This window comes from Schistocerca serialis, chromosome 2 (assembly GCF_023864345.2).
Source record: "Schistocerca serialis cubense isolate TAMUIC-IGC-003099 chromosome 2, iqSchSeri2.2, whole genome shotgun sequence".
NCBI classification, from domain to species: Eukaryota; Metazoa; Arthropoda; class Insecta; order Orthoptera; family Acrididae; genus Schistocerca; species Schistocerca serialis.
Genome location: NC_064639.1, coordinates 952,526,983 through 952,542,667, shown reverse-complemented (window position 1 = coordinate 952,542,667; position 15,685 = coordinate 952,526,983).

Here is a 15,685-nt window from a genome sequence, read left to right as displayed (position 1 = left end):
AGAGAAACCAGCCGCGCGAACGATGAGACGTGTGCGGACGGCCATCGCGAGAGGCAGTTGAGAGGAGTGCTGTGGGATGGCACGGTGTGTGGAGACCGACCCGGAGTCTGCAGGCTGCTGCTACCTCGGTCCGCCTCGGTCTCCCTCCGCTCAAGTGAATGGTGAGCCTTGCTGCGCATCGGACATACTTGGGAGCAACGACAGTTTATAAAGTGGCGAGTTGGATCACAAGCTGGTTGTGAATATTTCTTATCAATCGAGCTTAATACTTGGAACACTGTATACCGGTCCAGTGTCTCAAAAGTATAATAGGCTCAAGCACACGTTTTCTCGTGCCTCTGTGGTATAGCTTGGTCAGCTGAATTACATGATCTGGTCTGTTAGCATTGCCGTGTAGCGCTTGCTGTAATTACGTACAGTAAACATTATTAGTGCGGACTGGCAATAATTTGGTACATTGTTTTCATTCCTGTCAGATAATAGAGTTTATCCTTGTGTCAACGCTCATGTGCCAAGTGCTCCTTTAAGAAACGTAAGCTTTCGATGTGGCCAACTCCCTAGTAATGTTACAAACTTAGACCGTTTTAGTGCACTACTCCTCCACGTTATTGGGCAAGCAATTCAAATTGTTTATGCGGGTCACAATAGTCAGGGCCGATCAGTTGGTGGAGGAAGGAAACTGCCCGGTGCAGTAGCTATATTTGTAATATTGCTGTGACAAAGCAGATCGGATTGACGCCTTTGCCTCAATTATGGACTAAGTTATGTACATGACATTTGTGTTAGTTTCTATATTTAAAGGTTACTGTTAAAGTCTCTCCCTTAATTTGCTAGCCACTTGGCACGTGAACTGTATTTAAATGTGTCCTAGCAGTATTTCCTTACATTCTGTTGAGTACACGAAATTCATTTAATCGCCTTTTAATATTCGTAAATTATTACTAGCCAGTTACTGAAAGTGGGTTTTACGATTTTAGCCAGTTGTGCGTCTTGCGAAATATTTGTTTCTGAAGTTAATTCACTAACGGTCTTACTTGTGTTGGAATTCTTTATGTTATAAATACAGTGAATATTTTCTTAACATCAATATTTCTTACCTTGCATTTTAGGCATGAATTCAGGGAATTGCTAGTAGTTTTTTTGATTCATCAGCCATCTGAATGATTTGATGCTGCCCGCCACGAAATCCTCTCCTGTGCTAACCTCTTCATCTCAGAGTATCACTTGCAGCCTACGTCCTCAATTATTTACTGGATGTATTCCAGTCTCTGTCTTCCTCTCCAGTTTTTAGCCTCTACAGCTCCCTCTAGTACCATGGAAGTCATTCCCTGATGTCTTAACAGATGTCCTACCATCCTGTCCATTCTCCTTATCAGTGTTTTCCACATATTACTTTCCTCTCCGATTCTGCGCAGAACCTCCTCATTCCTTGCCTTATCAGTCCACCTAATTTTCAACGCTCCTGTACAGCACCACATCTCAAATGCTTCGATTCTCTTCTGATCCGGTTTCCCCATACTCCATGTTTCACTGCCATACAATGCTGTGATCCAGACGTACATTCTCAGAAATTTCTTCCTCAAATTAAGGTCGATATTTGATGCTAGCAGACTTCTCTCGGTCAGGAATGCCCTTTTCGCCAGTGTTAGTCTGCTTTTGATGTCCTCCTTGCTCCGTCTGTCAGTGCTTATTTTGCTGTCTAGGTAGCTGAATTTCTTAACTTCTCCTATTTCGTTACCATCAATCCTGACTTTAAGTTTCCCGCTATTCTCATTTCTGCTACTTCTTATTACTTTCGTCTTTCTTCGATTTACTCTTAATCCACTTTCTGTACTTATTAGACTGACCATCCGATTGAACAGATCATGTAACTGTTCTTCACTTTCAGTCATGATAGCAATGTCGTCAGCGAATCGTATCACTGATATCCTTTCACCTTGAGCTTTAATTCCGCTCCTGAATCTTTCTTTTATTTCCATCATTGATTCTCCGATGTACAGATTGAACAGTAGGGGTGAAAGACTACATTCCCGTCTTACACCATTTTAATTCGAGCACCTCGTTCTTGGTGGTACACTCTTATAATTCCCTCTTGGCTCCTGTACATTTTTGTATATTACCCGTCTCTCCCTGTAGCTTACTCCTAATTTTCTCAGAATTTCGACCATCTTGCATCATTTTACATTGTCTAACGCCTTTTGCAGGTTGACAATCACACTAACGTGTCTTGATTCTTCTTTAGTCTTGCTTCTATTATCAACCGCAACTTCAGAATTGCCTCTCTGGTGCCTTTTCGTTTTCTAAAGCCAAACGGATCGTCATCTAGCACATCCTCAATTTCATTTTCAGTCCTTCTGGATATTATTCTGGTCAGCAACTTGAATGCATGAGCTGTTAAGCTGATTGTGCGATAATTCTCTTACTTGTCAGCTCTTACAGTCTTCGGAATTGTGTGGATGATATTTTTCCGAAAGTCAGAAGGTATGTCGCCAGACTCATACATTCCTATATGCCGAATCAGTCCTTCCAAGAATCGTTTCGATTTTTTCACAGTTTTTCATGCAGCCATTTCGTCTTAGCTTCCCTGCACTTCCCATTTCTTTCATTCCTCAGTGACTTTTATTTCTGTGTTCCTGAGTTTCACTGAACATTTTTGTACTTTCTTCTTTCAACGATCAATTGAAGTATTTCTTCTATTACCTATGGTGTCTTCGCAGTTACCTTCTGTGTACCTTTGTTTTTCTTTTAGACGTCTCCATTCCTCTTCGACTGTACTGCCTACTGGGCTATTCTTTATTGGTGTATCTACAGCATTAGAGAATTCCAAGCGGAACTCGTGATTCCTTAGTACTCCCGTATCCCACTTTTTTGCGTATTGATTCTTCTTGATAAATCTCCTAAACTTCAGTCAAGTCTTCATCACTGCTACATTGCGATCTGTGTCTATATCTGCTCCTGGGAAAGCCTTACAATCCAGTATCTGATTTCGGAATCTCTCTGACCAAGACGTAATCTTCCCGTATCACCCGGCGTCTTCCAAGTATACCTCCGCCTCTTGTGATTCTTGAACAGAGTATTCGCTATTACTAGCTGCAATTTATTACAGAACTCAATTAGTCTTTCTCCTCTCTCATTTCTTGTCCCGATCCCATATTCTCCTCTAACGATTTCTTCTATTTCTTCCCTTACAGCTGCATTCCGGTTCCCCCATGACTATTAGATTTTCATCTTACTTGACGTAATGTATTACCCTTTCAATATCCTCATATACTTTCTCCCTCTCTTCATCTTCAGCTTGCTACTTCAGCATATATACCTGAACTATCTTCGTCGGTGTTGGTTTGCTGTCGATTCTGATCAAATCAATCCTATCACTGAACTGTTAACAGCAACACACCCTCTGCCCTACCTGCCTACTCATAACGAATCCTACTCCCGTTATGTCATTTTCTGCTGCTCTTGATATTACCCTATACTCATCTGACCAGAAGTCCTTGTCTTCTTTCCATTTAATTTCACTGACCCCCACTGTATATAGATTGAGCCTTTACATTTCCCTTTTCAGATTTTCTAGCTTCCCTACTACGTTCAACCTACTACATACCACACCCCGACTCGTAGAAAGTTATCCTTTTGTTAGTTATTCAGTCTTTGTAGTGTCCCTTTTGCAATATTCACCATTATCGAGGTGAAACATAAATAAAAATGACTGTATGTGACTCAAAATGAATTACAAGCATTGATTTGTCTGCGAAGGGTAGTAGCACTAGCTGTAAGAATATACAATGTGGATCGATGAATGCAGAAAAGACATTATTTTTGTTGCATGAGATTGTAGTGTGATTATCTTTGTAAGAGTATAAAGTGCAATTCGGTGCTCATTCTTCTGTCTAGTCTGTTTTTTTCTGTTCGTTCTGGTGTTAGCTGGAATAAGGTACGCAAGCTATTGTGCTGCGATAGCATTTGTTTCTGTCGTAACGTAATTGCAAATATTTGATGGTGTAAACTGTGTCCTAGTAAGAATATATTAGTATAAAGTGGTCTCCGTGCGTTATTTCAAGAACCTATGCCACATTTATCTTATGAAAAGAATATTTAATAAAAATTATTTAGCATGTTTCCAGCTGCTGCGGAGCGAGTAACAGTGATCTCTGACTGTTAACAATTAGCCGCCATTACGCGGTACATTTAAAAATATTTTTTCACAGCACAATGTTTGATAGCCGGAGCGGAAGAAATTATGTAAAAATATTCAGTGAGATTAATTAAAGTAATCCAGTGAAATAATTTTATTAAAACTTGTCTATTTTCTGTGATAGTGAATTGGAGCTGAGTAATACTACGCTATTGCATTTACAGTAATTTGTAGGGAGCCTGGCGCTCGATAAAACCAGATATAATACGTAATTGGCAACCTATGAACTTCATTATTTTGCTTATTATATCTCTTTTGTATCTTTTTGAAAGCTAAAAGTAAAAACTAACTCCACCAAAAATCAGTAACAGATCACGATAAATCAAAGGACAAACAAATTTACTAGGAGAGTGTTTACTCAAAATAAATAGTTACATTTTTTTTTAAGAGATATAATATCTTCTTTTCATGGTCACCTTTCGTTTGGCAGTGCCCTCCCGGAGATCGGAATGGTGCACTAGTTCGCAATTTGCCAATGGAGAGATCTTCACGACATTTTTTTCAATTACAGACCACATGTCCCGTAGATACACGTTATGTGTCTGTAATGCAGTGGTTTCCATTCTTCATCCTCACCGCGCTGATCACTGGTGATTCTTCTGCCTTTAGAGGCAGTTCCTCACCCTCAGGACAAGAGGGTGCCCTGAACCCTTGTCCGCTCCCCCGTCTTCTTTGACAGGGCCGTTGGCAGATTGAGCATGGCTTCTAATGCCAGTTGATTATCAAAGCGGTGAAAGTTAAAGCGGTGGCGGATTTCGAACCCGGAACCAATGACGTTTTGACGAAGAGCAGGGGTCCTGAGTGCCTTAATAATTGCAAAATATATGAAGCAGACATGTTACTTAATATACCATTTTCTTGGGGCATGTTACATTTTTTTTTTTTTTTTTTTTTTTTTTTTTTTTTTTTGCAAGAGATCGTTATTTTAAATATTCTGGGATTGTTGAAGCTGAGAGAGACAAAAGATTTTTTCCTTAAGTTTTCATTATCATAAATACATGCTACAATGAAGAGTCAGAGAAACTGGTACACCTGCCTAATATCGTGTAGGGCCCCCGTGAGCACGTAGACGTGCCGCAACACGTCGTAGCATGGACTCGACTAACGTTTGAAGTAGTGCTGCAGGGAACATGTAACACGTCAGCCTCAGTTGCAAATAGAAACCAAACTTTATCCAGGTTTCAGCCAAAATAACTGAGTTTAGTGTCACTCGCTTCTGAAGAAGGCCAAATTATTTTGGCTGAATCCTGGGTAAAGTTTGGTTTCTATTTCCAGCTGAGGCTGACGTGTTACACGTTCAGTTATGACAGTTGCTGACAGGGCTGCAGAATGATAAAAATTCTTAAGTGCTGCAGGGAATTGATATCATGAATCCTGCAGGGCTGTCCATGAATCCGTAGGAGTACAAAAGGTGGAGACCTCTTCGGAACAGCACGTTGGAAGGCATCCCAGATATGCTCAAGCGAAAGTTTTTAAACTCAGAAGAACCACTCTGTAGCTATTCTGGACGTGTGGGGTGTCGCGTTGTCCTGCTGGAATTTCCCAAATCCGTCGGAATGCACAATGGACATGAATGGATGCAGGATGCTTATGTACGTGTCACCTGTCAGAGTCGTATCAAGACGTATCAGGGGACCTATAACACTCCAATCGCACACATCCAACACCATTACAGAGCTTCCATCAGCTTGAACAGTCCCTGGCTGACATGCAGGGTTCATGGATTCGTGTGGTTGTCTCCATACCCATACACGTCCATCCGCTCGATAAATTTGAAACGAGACTCGTACGACCAGGAAACATGTTTCCAGCCATCAACAGTCCAACTTCGATGTTGATGGGCCCAGGCGAGGCGTAAAACTTTGTCATGCAGTCATGAAGGGTACACGAGTGGGCCTTCGGTTCCCGAACTCCATATCGTTAATGTTTCGTTGAATCGTTAGCACTCTGACACTTGTTGATGACCCAGCATTGAAATCTGCAGCAATTTGCGGAGGGATTGTACTTTTTCTGTCACGTTGAACGATTCTCTTCAGTCGTCGTTGGTCCCGTTCTTGCAGGATCTTTCTCCTACCACAGCGATGTCGGTGATTTGATTTTTTAGCTGATTCCTGGTATTCACGGCAAACTCACGAATGGTCGTAAGGAAAAATCCCCACTTCATCACTACTTCGGAGATGCTGTGTCCCATCGCTCGTACGCTGACTATAACACTACGTCCAAAGTCACTTAGATCTCGGTAACCCGCCACTGTAGCAGCAGTAATCGGTCTAACAAGTGCGCTAACACTTGTTGTCTTATGTAGGCGTTGCCTGTTTACATTGTATTTCAATACACATTCCTATATCAGTTTCTTTGGCTCTTCAGAGTATATGAAATTAAACTTTCAAGTTGTTAAATAAATTTCTCTACTGAAAATTTTATACTGTGAATGGTTTTGTTGTTGTGTTACCCTTGAGATCCCCTTCCACACCACAGATTCTTTTCTGGCGTTTATCTCCCCCTCTGGTAAAATCCTTTTCAGTGAGATTCGTGTGAGCGGTGAGCGAAACATCAGGCGTGACGGTCATGTATATGGTTGCTGGTTCGTGTGGCTCTGTCGAGAGTAATTCAGTTTTCAGCTGGAAGCGGAAATTGAGTCATGTCGGATTGCACATAGTGACAAGCCTTCCTACATCAAAATCTGAGTGAACTGCAGCGATCAGGTGGCAGAAAAATTTCAGATTAATTATTTCAGCTTTATCGAACAGAAGGAGAACAGTTTTTGAAAAGTATTGTTGCACTTGATGAAGCCTGGATGTAAGATTTTGAGCCAGAAAATGGAAAAGTCCTGACCCTCCACATCCGAAAAAACTCTGCGTCAACAACCAAAGGTGAAACTGATATTGATCTTTTAGTCTGATATGAATGGCGTCGTATCTACTGAGTGCTCCAGAGAATTTCTATAACGGGTGCGTACTACAAACTATTTCGAGCGTGAAGATCTGTCAAGGAAGGTCTGAGATGCTTGCAGCTGGTGTCTTCATTTTGCACGGTAATGCAACACCCAATATTGCCCTTCCAGAGAGGCTCGATAACGTTATGTCCACATGGATGCGAAGTAATTCCCTGCCCACCATAGAGTCCTGCTATGAGCCCACCAGACTTTGTTTCCCAACTGAAGGAACTACTCCGTGGAAAACGTTTTGATACAACTGATGAAGCTTCCAGTGAGGTAACCCGAGTAATCAAACAGCTCGGCAATGAAGGGGTCCTATCTAGAATAGAGAAGCTGACAAAAAGTTGAGAAGCTGTCATAAGCAACAATGGAGATTAGGGGAAAGTATTTTGTACAGGTATTTTGTAAAATAAATTATTCTCTTTAGTTCTATCTTATGGTGTGTAGAACTTTTGAAATGAAGCTTGTATAGACAATAGAACCGTTACGAGAGATGAACAGTAAAAGTGAACTTTAAAAGACATAAACAGTAATATAGCAATTGTATTATACAGGGTGATTCAAAAAGAATACCACAACTTTAAAAATGTGTATTTAATGAAAGAAACATAATATAACCTTCTGTTATACATCATTACAAAGAGTATTTAAAAAGGTTTTTTTTTTCACTCAAAAACAAGTTCAGAGATGTTCAATATGGCCCCCTCCAGACACTCGAGCAATATCAACCCGATACTCCAACTCGTTCCACACTCTCTGTAGCATATCAGGCGTAACAGTTTGGATAGCTGCTGTTATTTCTCGTTTCAAATCATCAATGGTGGCTGGGAGAGGTGGCCGAAACACCATATCCTTAACATACCCCCATAAGAAAAAATCGCAGGGGGTAAGATCAGGGCTTCTTGGAGGCCAGTGATGAAGTGCTCTGTCACGGGCTGCCTGGCGGCCGATCCATCGCCTCGGGTAGTTGACGTTCAGGTAGTTACGGACAGATAAGTGCCAATGTGGTGGCGCTCCATCCTGCTGAAATATGAATTGTTGTGCTTCTTGTTCGAGCTGAGGGAACAGCCAATTCTCTAACATCTCCAGATACTGTAGTCCAGTTACAGTAGCACCTTCGAAGAAAAAGGGACCAAAAACTTTATTGGCTGAAATGGCACAGAAAACGTTCACCTTAGGCGAGTCACGTTCATACTGAGTTGTTTCCCGCGGATTCTCAGTGCCCCATATACAGACATTGTGACGGTTGACTTTCCCATTAGTGTGGAAAGTTGCTTCATCACTAAACACAATCTTTGAAATGAAAGATTCATCTGTTTCCATTTGAGCAAGGATAAAATCACAGAAATCGATTCTTTTAATCTTATCAGCTGCAGACAGTGCTTGAACCAATTTCAGACGATAAGGTTTCATAACTAATCTTTTTCGTAGGACTCTCCATACAGTTGATTGTGGAATTTGCAGCTCTCTGTTAGCTCTGCGAGTCGATTTTCCTGGGCTGCGAACAAATGCTTGCTGGATGCGTGCTACATTTTCATCACTCGTTCTCGGCCGTCCAGAACTTTTCCCTTTGCACAAACACCCATTCTCTGTAAACTGTTTATACCAACGTTTAATACACCACCTATCAGGAGGTTTAACACCATACTTCGTTCGAAATGCACGCTGAACAACTGTCGTCGATTCACTTCTGCCGTACTCAATAACACAAAAAGCTTCCTGTTGAGCGGTCGCCATCTTAGCATCAACTGACGCTGATGCCTAGTCAACAGCGCCTCAAGCGAACAAATGTACAACTAAATGAAACTTTATAGCTCCCTTAATTCGCCGACAGATAGTGCTTAGCTCTGCCTTTTGTCGTTGCAGAGTTTTAAATTCCTAAAGTTGTGGTATTCTTTTTGAATCACCCTGTATTTTGTGTTCATCTGTAGCTTTGGAAGCTGTGAGTATTGTCTCTACGATCACAGTTCACACAGAGAGGTGAGGATGTGTGTAAGCAGAGCGCGACACGCGACTACCTACGGAAATTAACAGCGCGCCGTATGAGTGGTGTGTGTCGGCTGTCCAGTGTACGTCAACACTCTGCGAGCGCCTGTCTGGAGCCTACTCGCTGACACACTTCTCCAGCTCTGGATTCGCAAATGCAGGGTCGCTCCGGGAGCGTCAGGACGACCGATTCCTGCCAGTAAAGCATCGGCGGTGTAAATCACGCCCTACGGGCCGGCTAGGCCGAAAATTTTCAACGGCCCCAGAGGAATTGCCGGGCTTTTGCACTCGACGTCTGCCAGGCGAGAAAGGAGAGATGGTAGTAGGCAATGTGTGGGTATGTGTGTGTCGGGCGATGCCGTGAAATACGTACCGGCCCATCAATAATATTTATATTTGGCCCAGCGAGGCGTAAATTCGTCGCAGAGCGTGTGATTTTGCGATGGTGACTCGGTGGGGCGGGTTGTGGGAAGGGGTGGGTGGAGAGGAGGGAGGGGGAGGTTGATAGAATAACTCAGAGAGGAGACAGAGCTCTTTTCCAGCGCTTGGGCAGGCGGCCGTGCCGCGCTAATATTTCACGGCCGGAGAGGGCGCCATTGTGGAGACAAATGAATAACTGATGGCACAGTGCCTCGTGGCGCCGGCCACGGCTGGCCCGCCAGGTCGTGATGGATGGAGCGCCGTGGACGGCAGCCAAGGACCGGCAAGCCGGCTTCCTGCAGGTGAGGGGTCGTGCCAAGAGCTGATGGCCGCTGCAGGGTTCAACAGCTAGGGCACCTGGAAGCGCAGCGAACGGGCACAGGCGACCGGCTCACTCCTGTCGGGAAGAGTCTTTTTTACGAGGTTGTTGTTGTTGTTCAGTCCTGAGACTGGTTTGATGCAGCTCTCCATGCTACTCTATCCTGTGCAAGCATCTTCATCTCCCAGTACTTACTGCAGCCTACATCCTTCTGAATCTGCTTAGTGTATTCATGTCTTGGTCTCCCTCTACGATTTTTACTCTCCACGCTGCCCTCCAATGCTAAATTTGTGATCCCTTGATGCCTCAGATCATGTCCTACCAACAGGTCCCTTCTTCTTGTCAAGTTGTGCCACAAACTCCTCTTCTCCCCAATTCTGTTCAATATCTCCTCATTCGTTATGTGATCTACCCATCTAATCTTCAGCATTCTTCTGTAGCACCACATTTCGAAAGCTTCTATTCTCTTCTTGTCCAAACTATTTATTGTCCATGTTTCACTTCCATAGATGGCTACACTCCATTCAAATACTTTCAGAAACGACTTCCTGACACTTAAATCAATACTCGATGTTAACAAATTTCTCTTCTTCAGAAACGCTTTCCTTGCCATTGCCAGTCTACATTTTATATCCTCTCTACTTCGACCATCATCAGTTATTTTGCTCCCCAAATAGCAAAACTTTAAGCGTCTCATTTCCTAATCTAATTCCCTCAGCATCACCCGACTTAATTCGACTACATTCCATTAACTTTGTTTTGCTTTCGTTGATGTTCATCTTATACCCTCCTTTCATGACACTGTCCATTCCGTTCTACTGCTCTTCCAAGTCCTTTGCTGTCTCTGACGGAATTACAATGTCATCGGCGAACCTCAACCTTTTTATTTCTTCTCCATGGACTTTAATACCTACTCCGAATTTTTCTTTTGTTTCCTTTACTACTTGCTCAATATACAGATTGAATAACATCGGGGACAGGTTACAACCCTGTCCCACTCCCTTCCCAACCGCTGCTTCCCTTTCATGCCCTCTCGACTCTTATAACTGCCATCTGGTTTCTGTACAAATTGTAAATAGCCTTTGGCTCCCTGCATTTTACCCCTGCCACCTTTAGAATTTGAAAGAGAGTCTTCCAGTCAACACTGTCAAAAGCTTTCTCTAAGTCTACAAATGCTAGAAATGTAGGTTTGCCTTTCCTTAATTTATTTTCTAAGATAAGGGGGTGTTCAATAAGTAATGCGACTCATTTGGTTCTGAAAGCAGGTTGGCTTTATTCAGAATTGCAATTCACCGTTATAATCCCCACTCTTTCGGCTACAAAACCGTATTTTTTGACATAATCTCCATTCATTGCGACGGCGTCGAAGCCAACGTCTTGCTACATCACTAACCTCTCCATTATTCACTCACTGCTTCCCACAGGATGGATCCTTCATTCGGCCAGACATGTGGAAATCGGGAGGTGCGAGATGACGAAGGTCAGGCAAAGGTCCCGAGTTCGAGTCTCGGTCAGGCACACAGTTTTAATATGCCAGGAAGTTTCATATCAGCGCACACTCTGCTGCAGAGTGAAAATCTCATTCTGGAAACATCCCCCAGGCTGTGGCTATTCTTTCAGGAGTGCTAGTCCTGCAAGGTCCGCAGGAGAGCTTCTGGAAAGTTTGGAAGGTAGGAGACGAGATACTGGCTGAAGTAAAGCTATGAGTACCGGGCGTGAGTCGTGCTTCGGTAGCTCAGACGGTAGAGCACTTGCCCGCGGAAGGCAAAGGTCCCGAGTTCGAGTCTCGGTCGGGCACACAGTTTTAATCTGCCAGGAAGTTTCAGTCCAATGAAGTTTTGCGATCCACTCTCGGGTGCGCAGACTTGTTGTTCCTTGTTTCAAATGTGGTCCATGCCGATAGTGTGACATCTCAGAAATATCAGACAATAAAAGGGAAAAGGCTAAAAAATGTAAAAGGGCAGTCATGTTGTCAATGGTAAAAACAAAATGAGGTAAGTCAGCAAGAGAGCGAACCCAACGCTATGCCGAAGCAGCAGAGGCGAGACCACCTGCGACGTAAAAGGTGCAACCGCTAGAATGTAGAAGTACGCATGGGAAAAGGAGACTAACCAATCCTAAAAAAATGATAAAAACAGAGTGAAAGGGGAGGAAAAGAGGATCTCGGCCAGGGAGGGGAGTCGGGAATCTCCAAACACGGCTTACAGTGGGAGATACCCCAACACTCACCGCCCTGCCCCAACACCAGAGTGAGATTAAAAACCTTAAAACTCAGAATAAAAACCACTTTCCCGGAGGAAACCGAGAACCAGGTCGACCATCCGGGAATCATCAGCCAACATCAAAGGTAAAGTGTGGGGGAGTCTGTACTTAGCACGCAGAGCCAAAAGATGGAGGCATTCAACTAAAATGTGGGCTACTGACTGGAAGGCTCCACAACCACAGAGTGGGGGTGGCTCATCACGCAAAAGAAAACAATGGGTCAGCCTGGTGTGGCCAATGCGGAGACGAGAGCGCAGACCTGTGTGTGGCCATGCCGTTGTTTTGGAGAAGTAGAAGTTCGTTTGCATTTTTGTGTGAACGAGCATGCTGAAATCGTTTCTTCAATTTCCGAGTTTCGTGGCCTTCTCTCTGGTGCGCAGAGGCCTTGCGTTGTCATGGAGAAGGAGAAGTTCCTTTGCATTTTTGTGGTGACGAACACGCTGAAATTCTTTCCTCAGTCCCCTAGTTTTATGGTGCGCAGACTTCGGCGAGGCCTTGCATTAGCATGGAGAAGGAGAAGTTCGTTTGCATTTTTGTGATGATGAATACGCTGAAGTCGTCTCTCTAATTTCCAATACACTTACGAGTTGATCGTTGCACCATGAGGAAGCACATCCGAGTGACCTCTTCAGAGTTCCAGAAGGCTGTTGCCATAACGTCGTCAGCTGAGAGTACGGCTTTGAGCGTCTGAGGAAATGCGGTGAGGCGCCAGTCCATGGATTGCCGTATTGCATTGACCTGCTTTCGATACCTAGGGTATCTTCATCAGAATAAGTTATAGTTACCTATAAAAAGATTAATAAACACAGGAGAATAACAAATATTTCAAAAACCTTAAGTGGCACAGTGCATAGGTTCACATCGGGTGGAGAGATCATAAAACCATATGAGCTGAAGTGTACAAATAAAATAAGTAAAAGTTATCTTGTATAGTCAACATTAAGACCACAAGTGTAGCAAGCTGCTAGGTCTGACTTCAGACGGTAAGGTTTGTTCATAGATTTTTCAATGAACTTCATGAAAAAATTAACTTCACCTGTGAATTAGAAAACAATCGTCAACTTCATTACTTAGACCTAACTTTATTATTAACAATAAGATCTGCTTCTCATTTTTTGTTGGGGAACTAGTACAGACAAAATTTTCCCTCCAGCTAAACACATACCCAATCTCATACAAAAAGCTTTTTTCTATTGAGCCGTTCATCGGGCTGTTTCAACACCTTTATCTCCCGAAAAACTTAAAGATGAAACGAACTTAATAAAAGCTATAGCAATTGATAATGGTCCGCAGCTCGTGGTCGTGCGGTAGCGTTCTCGCTTCCCACGCCCGGGTTCCTGGGTTCGATTCCCGGCGGGGTCAGGAATTTTCTCTGCCTCGTGATGACTGGGTTTTGTGTGATATCCTTAGGTTAGTTCGGTTTAAGTAGTTCTAAGTTCTAGGGGACTGATGACCATAGATGTTAAGTCCCATAGTGCTCAGAGGCAGTTGATAATGTTTACGAACCTGTCTTAGTCAATAATATCTTCAAAGCAAAAACCAACAGTAGAGTCACTACTACGTGCAATATTGCTACTAATTACAGTGATGAAAATCAAGAATGTTTACACAGTACCATACTTAGGGACCAGGGACAGTTCCCTACAGAATTCGTCGTCCGCTAGAAAGAAAAAGAGATGCATGCAAAGCGGCATTTTCCACGAGCAATAGTTTTCAGGAAAATCTAGGTCATTATTTGAAGTTTTCGACTACTCCTTTGCGTAATTCAGGGGTCTACAGAACAAAACTGTGAGACTTTCCCAGTCTACTACATAGAACAGACTGGAAGAGCCATCAGTATTAGATACACAGGGTGTTTCAAAAATGACCGGTATATTTGAAACGGCAATAAAAACTAAACGAGCAGCGATAGAAATACACCGTTTGTTGCAATATGCTTGGGACAACAGTACATTTTCAGGCGGACAAACTTTCGAAATTACAGTAGTTACAATTTTCAATAACAAATGGCGCTGCAAGTGATGTGAAAGATATAGAAGACAACGCAGTCTGTGGGTGCGCCATTCTGTACGTCGTCTTTCTGCTGTAAGCGTGTGCTGTTCACAACGTGCAAGTGTGCTGTAGACAACATGGTTTATTCCTTAGAACAGAGGATTTTTCTGGTGTTGGAATTCCACCGCCTAGAACACAGTGTTGTTGCAACAAGACGAAGTTTTCAACGGAGGTTTAATGTAACCAAAGGACCAACAAGCGATACAATAAAGGATCTGTTTGGAAAATTTCAACGGACTGGGAACGTGATGGATGAACGTGCTGGAAAGGTAGGGCGACCGCGTACGGCAACCACAGAGGGCAACGCGCAGCTAGTGCAGCAGGTGATCCAACAGCGGCCTCGGGTTTCCGTTCGCCGTGTTGCAGCTGCGGTCCAAATGACGCCAAACGATACAATAAAGGATCTGTTTGAAAAATTTCAACGGACTGGGAACGTGACGGATGAACGTGCTGGAAAGGTAGGGCGGCCGCGTACGGCAACCACAGAGGGCAACGCGCAGCTAGTGCAGCAGGTGATCCAACAGTGGCCTCGGGTTTCCGTTCGCCGTGTTGCAGCTGCGGTCCAAATGACGCCAACGTCCACGTATCGTCTCATGCGCCAGAGTTTACACCTCTATCCATACAAAATTCAAACGTGGCAACCCCTCAGCGCCACTACCATTGCTGCACGAGAGACATTCGCTAACGATATAGTGCACAGGATTGATGACGGCGATATGCATGTGGGCAGCATTTGGTTTACTGACGAAGCTTATTTTTACCTGGACGGCTTCGTCAATAAACAGAACTGGCGCATATGGGGAACCGAAAAGCCCCATGTTGCAGTCCCATCGTCCCTGCATCCTCAAAAAGTACTGGTCTGGGCCGCCATTTCTTCCAAAGGAATCATTGGCCCATTTTTCAGATCCGAAACGATTACTGCATCACGCTATCTGGACATTCTTCGTGAATTTGTGGCGGTACAAACTGCCTTAGACGACACTGCGAACACCTCGTGGTTTATGCAAGATGGTGCCCGGCCACATCGCACGGCCGACGTCTTTAATTTCCTGAATGAATATTTCGATGATCGTGTGATTGCTTTGGGCTATCCGAAACATACAGGAGGCGGCGTGGATTGGCCTCCCTATTCGCCAGACATGAACCCCTGTGACATCTTTCTGTGGGGACACTTGAAAGACCAGGTGTACCGCCAGAATCCAGAAACAATTGAACAGCTGAAGCAGTACATCTCATCTGCATGTGAAGCCATTCCGCCAGACACGTTGTCAAAGGTTTCGGGTAATTTCATTCAGAGACTACGCCATATTATTGCTACGCATGGTGGATATGTGGAAAATATCGTACTATAGAGTTTCCCAGACCGCAGCGCCATCTGTTGTTGAAAATTGTAACTACTGTAATTTCGAAAGTTTGTCTGCCTGAAAATGTACTGTTGTCCCAAGCATATTGCAACAAACGGTGTATTTCTATCGCTGCTCGTTTAGTTTTTATTGCCGTTTCAAATATACCG